The 7,455-nt window shown below is 46.6% G+C and overlaps 1 protein-coding gene across 1 annotated transcript in view; it reads left to right on the forward strand.

The window, feature by feature from the left end:
- Positions 1–2,628: 2,628 nt before the first annotated feature.
- Positions 2,629–7,455, forward strand: part of ZNF239 (zinc finger protein 239) — a 12,905-nt gene continuing 8,078 nt past the window's right edge. The window contains 2 exon segments of the mRNA XM_006774491.2: positions 2,629–2,670; positions 3,265–3,313. The gene's annotated coding sequence lies outside the window, so the exon portion shown is untranslated.

A 7,455-nucleotide genomic window follows, 5' to 3' on the forward strand; every position in this document is an offset into this window, starting at 1 on the left:
TATTAGAGGAAAGAAATTGGTTTTGGGGAGGAATTTCCTTTTTTATTAATCTTAGCCACCTAGATGAATTTCATGGTGAATATTTGTGTCATTAAAACAATGAATAGCCGAAACCGGTTTGGCTCAGTGGATAGAGCGTCGGCCTGCGGACTGAAAGGTCCCAGGTTCGATTCCGGTCAAGGGCATGTACCTGGGTTGCGGGCACATCCCCAGTGGGGAGTGTGCGGGAGGCAGCTGATCGATGTTTCTCTCTCATCGATGTTTCTAACTCTATCTCTCTCCCTTCCTCTCTGTAAAAAATCAATAAAATATTTTAAAAAAATAAAATAAAATAATGAATAATGAGGATTTCCAGTCTTGATGACAGGATAGGGAAACACTACTCATGATCACATCAAAATTACAACTAAATTATAGAACAACCACTCTTGAGAACCACCCGAAGATTAGCTCGACAGAATTCCTCTAAGAGTAGAAAGAAGCAACTTTAAGACTGGAGGGAGGGGTGGAGACGTGAAACAGGCTGATCCCAAAGCCACCTGTGGAGGTTAAGGATTAGGAGGGATATCTCAGCTATGGAGGTCCACCCTGAGGAGCAAGGGGTTTCAACCCCACACTGGGCTTCCCAGTCCAGAGCACTAGTTCCAGGAAGAGGAGTCCCCACAATTTCTGTGAAAAATCAACAGGGATTCTATTCTGGTAAGACAGAGGGCTGCTGTAGATTCGAGTTTTCTCTTGAAGCAGCGGTTCTCAACCTGTGGGTCGCAACCCCTTTGGGCGTCGAACGACCCTTTCACAGGGGTCGCCTAAGACGATTGGAAAACATATATAATTACATATTGTTTTTGTGATTAATCACTATGCTTTAATTATGTTCAATTTGTAACAATGAAATTAGGGGTCATCACAACATGAGGAGCTGTATTAAGGGATCGCGGCATTAGGAAGGTTGAGAACCACTGTCTTAAAGGGTCAGAGCAAACACTCATTCATAAACACAAACCCTAAGCTCCAGTAAAGGACCATCAAAGTACCAGGGACATACATGGAGGAACTGAATCATCTGGCTTCAGGGGAGGGCTAGAGGGGCAGCTCTCTCCAGGACAGAAGGGCTGTTAGGCACCACTGTCCATTGTTGAGCAGCCCCACACACAGCCTGGGAGGTGCAGAGGAAGTGCTGGAAGGCACCATTATTCCTTTGTGGTGAGCTCCCCACATCCACCTGCAGGTGAAGGCAGGCACCAAATCTGCATCTCCATCAACCTAGTTAACACTGGTGATTTGCAGACACTGCCCCACCCAAATCACATACAAGCCTGAACCAACTTCAGCGGCTTTTCCACATGAGCAGCCAGCCTTGCCCCAGGCTGCAGACATTCCTACAATCTCCCCCAAATCCACAAAGCCCAACAAGCAGCAGTTGGCCTCAGCACGCCCAGGGCCTCTTGCTAAGCAGCCCTGAGTCCGAGTCCGGCACAGACGGCAGCCAGCATCAGATCATAGCAGCCGCGCCCAGTACTTCCAAGTCCAACACAGGCAGCAACCAACCACAGATCACTTTACAGCTCCTACCAGGAGGTCCCTGGCCAGGAAAAGCAGCAGCTGGACTTAGCCTGCACCAGAGCCCCACCAAAAGTCCCCAACTTAGCAAAGCAGGCTGGCAGGGAGCAGAACAGACCATCAAGGAGCAGAGTAGAGCTGCCCAGTCACAGAAGGGCCTGGTCCCAGAGCCACCTGGCCCCAGGGATGCTGCACAGCCCTGGTGTTTTCACAGTTGTGCTTTATCACAATTGAGCTGTTTTGCACTGAATAGTTTCTTTCCTCACGCACCCCAAGTTGGGGAATCCGGAATCCAGTTGGCATTTAATTGGCGCCAAAGACCATCATATGAATAGGTCAAAATTTAAAACAGGGACTTCTGGTTTCAGCCAAATGGAATAGCCCCATTTCTCCCAAGTCCTCCCTCCTATAACTAAAAAATCCTGGAAAGACTTGTGACTGCTGAATGGCACATGACTGATTCCTTCATTTCCTCAAAGTCTTGGCTCCAAAAGTTCCTATTTAAAATTGCACTACCATCCCTCAATCCCCGACTCAGCTCTACTTTCTCCATAACACATGTCACCTTATAACACACTATACCACTTCTTTATCAAAATTACGTATTGCTTGTTTCTTCCACTAACATCCAGAGTGATTTTTCTTTAAGCATCTTTAACAGTTCCTAGAACACAGTGAGGCCTCATTTGTTTGCTAAACTAATGAACTTCAGGAGGCAGATGAAGAAGCCGAATGACATTTATTCGGTTCAGAATATTTTTACAGGTAAAGAAGAAATTACGGGTGATATTTACGTTCTTTTCCCCCAGGAGCACATTAACAAAATGTGAAAAACACTTTAATGGGCATTTCTAAAATAAATCTTACCCGTTTTTAATTTAAAAATAATAATAACGTAAATGAACTCTCAAAGAACAGTTAAAAGCAGTCCGCTGGAAGCAGGAACCCAGACACCTCCACGCAGGGCCCGGGAAGCCGGGGGAACAGGGGACGGGAACCGAAAGTGTACACCGGAAGTGTCCGTGGCCCTCCCGCGGCTTTCTGGGACTTGTAGTTCAGAGCCCCTCGCGGGCGGAGACGCCGCTTCCAGGCACTGGATTCACGTGGGAGGTGAGCGGCGGGTGGCGGCTGGCAGCTGGCACCGCCCGCAGAGAGGCGGCGGGCCGTGGGGCGCGGGGCGACCGGGCGCTGCGACGCCGCTGCAGCTCCGAGGGCCCTGCTCGCACTCGCGCTCGTGGGGGCTTCGTGGTTGGCCTTTTCTGCCCGGTGACTGGCCTTCTTTCAAGGTTCAGTGGACACGAGGCAATCGAGCGGGGCTCCCGTGAGGGGCCGAGGTTTCTGTCCCCACAACACTGTCCTCATTAAAGGGTTGCATCTGAGCCCTGCACCCCCAAAAATGAGTCAGGTTGAGGAAGGTGTCGCAGGCATCCAGAATTCATCACGATAGACGATACCGCCAACCCGAGAGCCCCTCTGCTCCAACTAGAACTTGAGGGCGGAAAGTGGACACATCCTGGAGCTGCTAGGGGCAGCAGGATGTACCTGGGGAGAAGGGGGGAGAGGGGCGCTTGGTCTGATGACCCAAAGCTCAGTGGAGAGAGTGAGGGGGACCGCGCGGGGAGACAGGACAGGCGCCTCGAGAGGGTTTCCTGCAGGAGCAGGAGCTGGGGGACTTGACTTTCATGGACGTTTCTCTTTTGCTAGCTCCGGCTTCCCAGGACTGTGCTGCGAGGAGGGCATGACCAAGTTCCAGGTGAGTTGGGGTTTCTCCTCTGAAAATGCTGTCTCCCTGAGAATGCAAGTTATCTTTCTTTCCTGGGACCCAGGAAGGACATCAGCATTAATGGACATCAGATGTCAGGTCCTGTCTTTGTTCTGTGTGTCATTTCTCCCTTTATTGTCGGACTCCAGTGTGAGACATACGGTATTTTATAGATTTGGGTGTAGCAACACTGATATCCTAAGCCAGTGGTCGGCAAACTCATTAGTCAACAGAGCCAAATATCAACAGTACGACGATTGAAATTTCTTTTGAGAGCCAAATTTTTTAAACTTAAACTGTATAGGTCGGTACGTTGTTATTAACTTAATTAGGGTACTCCTAAGCTGGCCTTTGCTAAAAACGTCCTCAATCTGATTGAGGTATGTTCGCTGAGAGCGACATCTTCCAACTCTCCCATCCACATTCGTCTTGTATACTTGTTTCGTCTATCTCCTTTCGTTCATCCTTTCTATATGTCCAAACCATCTCAACATACCTAACCACTGCACAATGAGACTGCTGACTGACTGGCTCACTCAACTTATGCATGAATCGCGCGCGTCTCCTGTCGCCTGACCGACCGACTGACCGACCAACACCCCCCACTTCTTCTAATGCCACTTCTTCAAAATAGAGTCGCCCAGGCCGAAAACCGACTTCTGCACATGGGCCACGAAGTTTCAATCGCACTGTACTGAGCCACACTCAAGGTGCCAAAGAGCCGCATGTGGCTCGCAAGCCGCGGTTTGCCGACCACTGTCCTAAGGGCATGGACTAAGGCATCCAGCCATCAGTTGCTGCACAGGTCTCTGCTGCCTTTAAATTACACACCAGTTTTCACTGAGCTGCCCTCTTCCTGATCTTGGCTCCCTCCCCAGACCACTGGGCTCAGCTCTTTTATTGAAAGACTCCACACAGCATCTTTGCTTGGTCGTCTCTGTTAAAGCCTGCCATTTCCTGTAGACACTTCATTCATATTGAAAGTCATTCAAAGCTATTACATGGTCAGTTCTTTGCTAAGTGGTCGCAGGAAAACCCACTCACTCCCAGAAATGCTCGTCAACCAGGCTGTGTATTAGAATTATTTGTAGTGTTTTTTAAGAGTTAAGGTTCCTAGGTGCCACCACTCCCAGACCTACTAAAAAGAGAAATTTCACTTTTTTTTTGTCTCCTCAATCCTTTGTACATCCATTAATTTGTTGCATTTATTGTCAGATATTTCTCTACTTGCTCGATGTGAGCTTCTCTAAGACAGGTAAAAGGTCCATCTTTTATGCTCCGATTGCTTACCAACATATCTCAATGTTTAAGTGGTACAATAAATTGTTAAATTACCAATTAGCACTTTTTTTTAAAAATCGATTTTTCATTTGTCTCCATAAAACCATTTCTAGACAGTTACATCAAGATTGGCACTTAGAATCTTAGAATGCCTTCGATGGAAGGGTCAGCCAGCCCCTCTCTGCCTTGGTGCCATCACTTAACCAAGGAGACCTCTGATTCTGAGGGAGCCGGGAGGAAGCGCCCGGTCCTTGTGGCAGAGAGCAGCAGAGCAGGAGGAAAGCCCCATGTTTTCTAACTCCAGGTCGTTTCTTCGCTATAACTGAACAGGTCATGACACCAGAAACTATGTGAACAAAATATCAGGCTGAATTTTAAGGAAAAAATAATTGGTTCTTAAACAAGACCATCTTTTTGCTTAGCGAACACAATCCTCACATACATAGGAAGTGACCATGAACTCCTATAACAATTGGTTTGGCCCGGCTGGTGTGGTTCAGTGGTTGGCATCGAGCTATGAACCAGGAGGTCAGGATTTGATTCCCGATCAGGTCACATGCCTGGGTTGCAGGCTTGATCCCCAGTGTGGGGCCTGCAGGAGGCAGCTGGTCAAGTATTATCTCTCATCATTGATTTCTATCTCTCTGAATCTCTCTCCCTTCATCTCTGAAATTAATAAAAAATATATATTTTTTTTAATTGGTTTGTTTAAAGGACAGTAAATAGCCTCAAGGTACTGAGAGCATGCCATCGCTGTGCCTTGTAAAGTGATTGAGGACTTCAAGGGAGCTTAGCATGAGTAGGAAGACCCAGTGTGTCTTTATTTTCCTTCCTTCTCTTTTACCTGTTTCCAAGTGAAGATTATTTTTTCACTGCTGATGAAATTGTGGATTGCTAGTGTAATAAATTTTGAGGTACTGGTGTATATTAATAACTGAATTTAAAGAAGGGACTTCATCCCACCAATACTTGCGGAATGTTTTTATTTACCAGGCATTGTCCTGAGTCTGCTGAGAGGCAGCAGTTGCCATTTAACCATCCCTTCCTCTGTGACTTGGGTAAGTCACTTCACCATTATGAACCTTAGTTTTCTCATCTGAAAATGAGAGTGCTGAATTTGATGTGCTCGCGTTTTACTTGTAGCATTTGATTATTCTTTTAAATTGAATATAAATTTATAAATACCATTTAGATTCTGAGCTTGTTGTGCTAGTTGTTGAGAATTTTTTTTTTAAATATATTTTATTGATTTTTTACAGAGAAGGGAGAGAGATAGAGAGTTAGAAATATCGATGAGAGAGAAACATCGATCAGCCGCCTCCTGCACACCCCCTACTGGGGATGTGCCCGCAACCCAGGTACATGCCCTCGACCGGAATCGAACCTGGGACCTTTCAGTCCGCAGGCCGACGCTCTATCCACTGAGCCAAACCGGTTTCGGCATAGTTGTTGAGAATTTAAAGATTAGTTGAGCATGGCTCCTATCCTTTAAAATCTTATAGCCAATTTGGGAGACAGTCTTAATAGCTATAGTAGATGTATATGAAAGATGCTATGAGATACTGGAGGAGGACACACCTAACTCATCCTTATGCTTCAGAAAGGAGGTTCTTGATTGTCCTGAAACTGAAAGTAATTCCGAAATGGATGAGAGAAATAGAAGTCAGAGCAGAAGCAAGGTGTAAAGGGCTATTCTAGGCTAGAGTATGACGTTTAGATGACTACAGTAATCCAGTGTGACTACAGCTCCTGGCCACCTCCTGCATTACTGTTTTCTGCCCCCTCCAAAGTAAATTGTTGGACCCAGCAAGGATGGGCTCTGGAAAGAAAGTAAAAAGCCATTTGATGTGTGTAGTTTGGGGGAGTTCGGCATTTTTGGCGGGCGGTGGGGTGGTGGGAGGGACAGAAAACTACTAGTCCTGTGACCTTCCACCTTGGTTGGCCCTCAGGATACCGAGTCCACTTTCCCAGAGTAAGCACGAGGTCCACCTGGGTGACCCACGCACTCCACTGATACCGGGGAGACTGTTCGTTATTCAGCGTCTTTTAGTTCCAACTTTGTCTTCTTTAGCAGGACCACTATTTTCTTCCTCTGATTCCTTTCATTTGGTCCACTGTCATACTATTTCTCATCTTCGAATTTTCAACCTGCTACAAAGTTTATAGTCCATCAACACAACCTTTTCATTCTCAGCACAAAATTCTCTCCACCACTTTGTGGGATTTTTAAAAATTACTAAATCTATCTAATCTATGAATTGAAAAAAGGCAGAACTTGTATTTGAAGACTTGGTAAGGAATTCTTGTGATCTGGGTAAGAAATGAAGGCCTTACCTAGGACAGTGGCGGTGGGAATAAAGAATAGGTAACATGTTGGATGGAGATTTAGAAGACAGCACTGACAAGATCTGAAGTTACCTGAATATTGTTGAGGTAGGGAGGGTGTCTTAGACAACCCAGACAACGGGGTGGAAAATGAATCCTATCTAATAATAGAGAAACATGGTAATTAACCGTAACTTCGCTACCCTTCCCATTCGCTAATCAGCGAGATATGCAAATTAACTGCCAACCAAGATGGCGGCCGGCAGCCAGGCAGCTGAAGTGAACAGGAGGCTTGCTTGCACCAGTGACAGAGGAAGCCAAGGTTCCCCGCCTGCCGCTGCTGGCCTCTGAGCTGCAGTCTAAGAAACAATGTTGCAATTATAGAAGGTAAATAAACCCCAGAAACCTGCTTTCAGCCATCAAAGCTGGAGCTAGCAGGACTGAAACAGTGTTACAATTATAGAACCCAAACAAACCCAGAGACCTGCTTTCAGCAGCCAAGGTCTCAGAGCTGGAGCCGAGCCTCA

The sequence above is a fragment of the Myotis davidii genome, unplaced genomic scaffold (genome assembly GCF_000327345.1).
Source record: "Myotis davidii unplaced genomic scaffold, ASM32734v1 scaffold368, whole genome shotgun sequence".
Classification (NCBI taxonomy): domain Eukaryota; kingdom Metazoa; phylum Chordata; class Mammalia; order Chiroptera; family Vespertilionidae; genus Myotis; species Myotis davidii.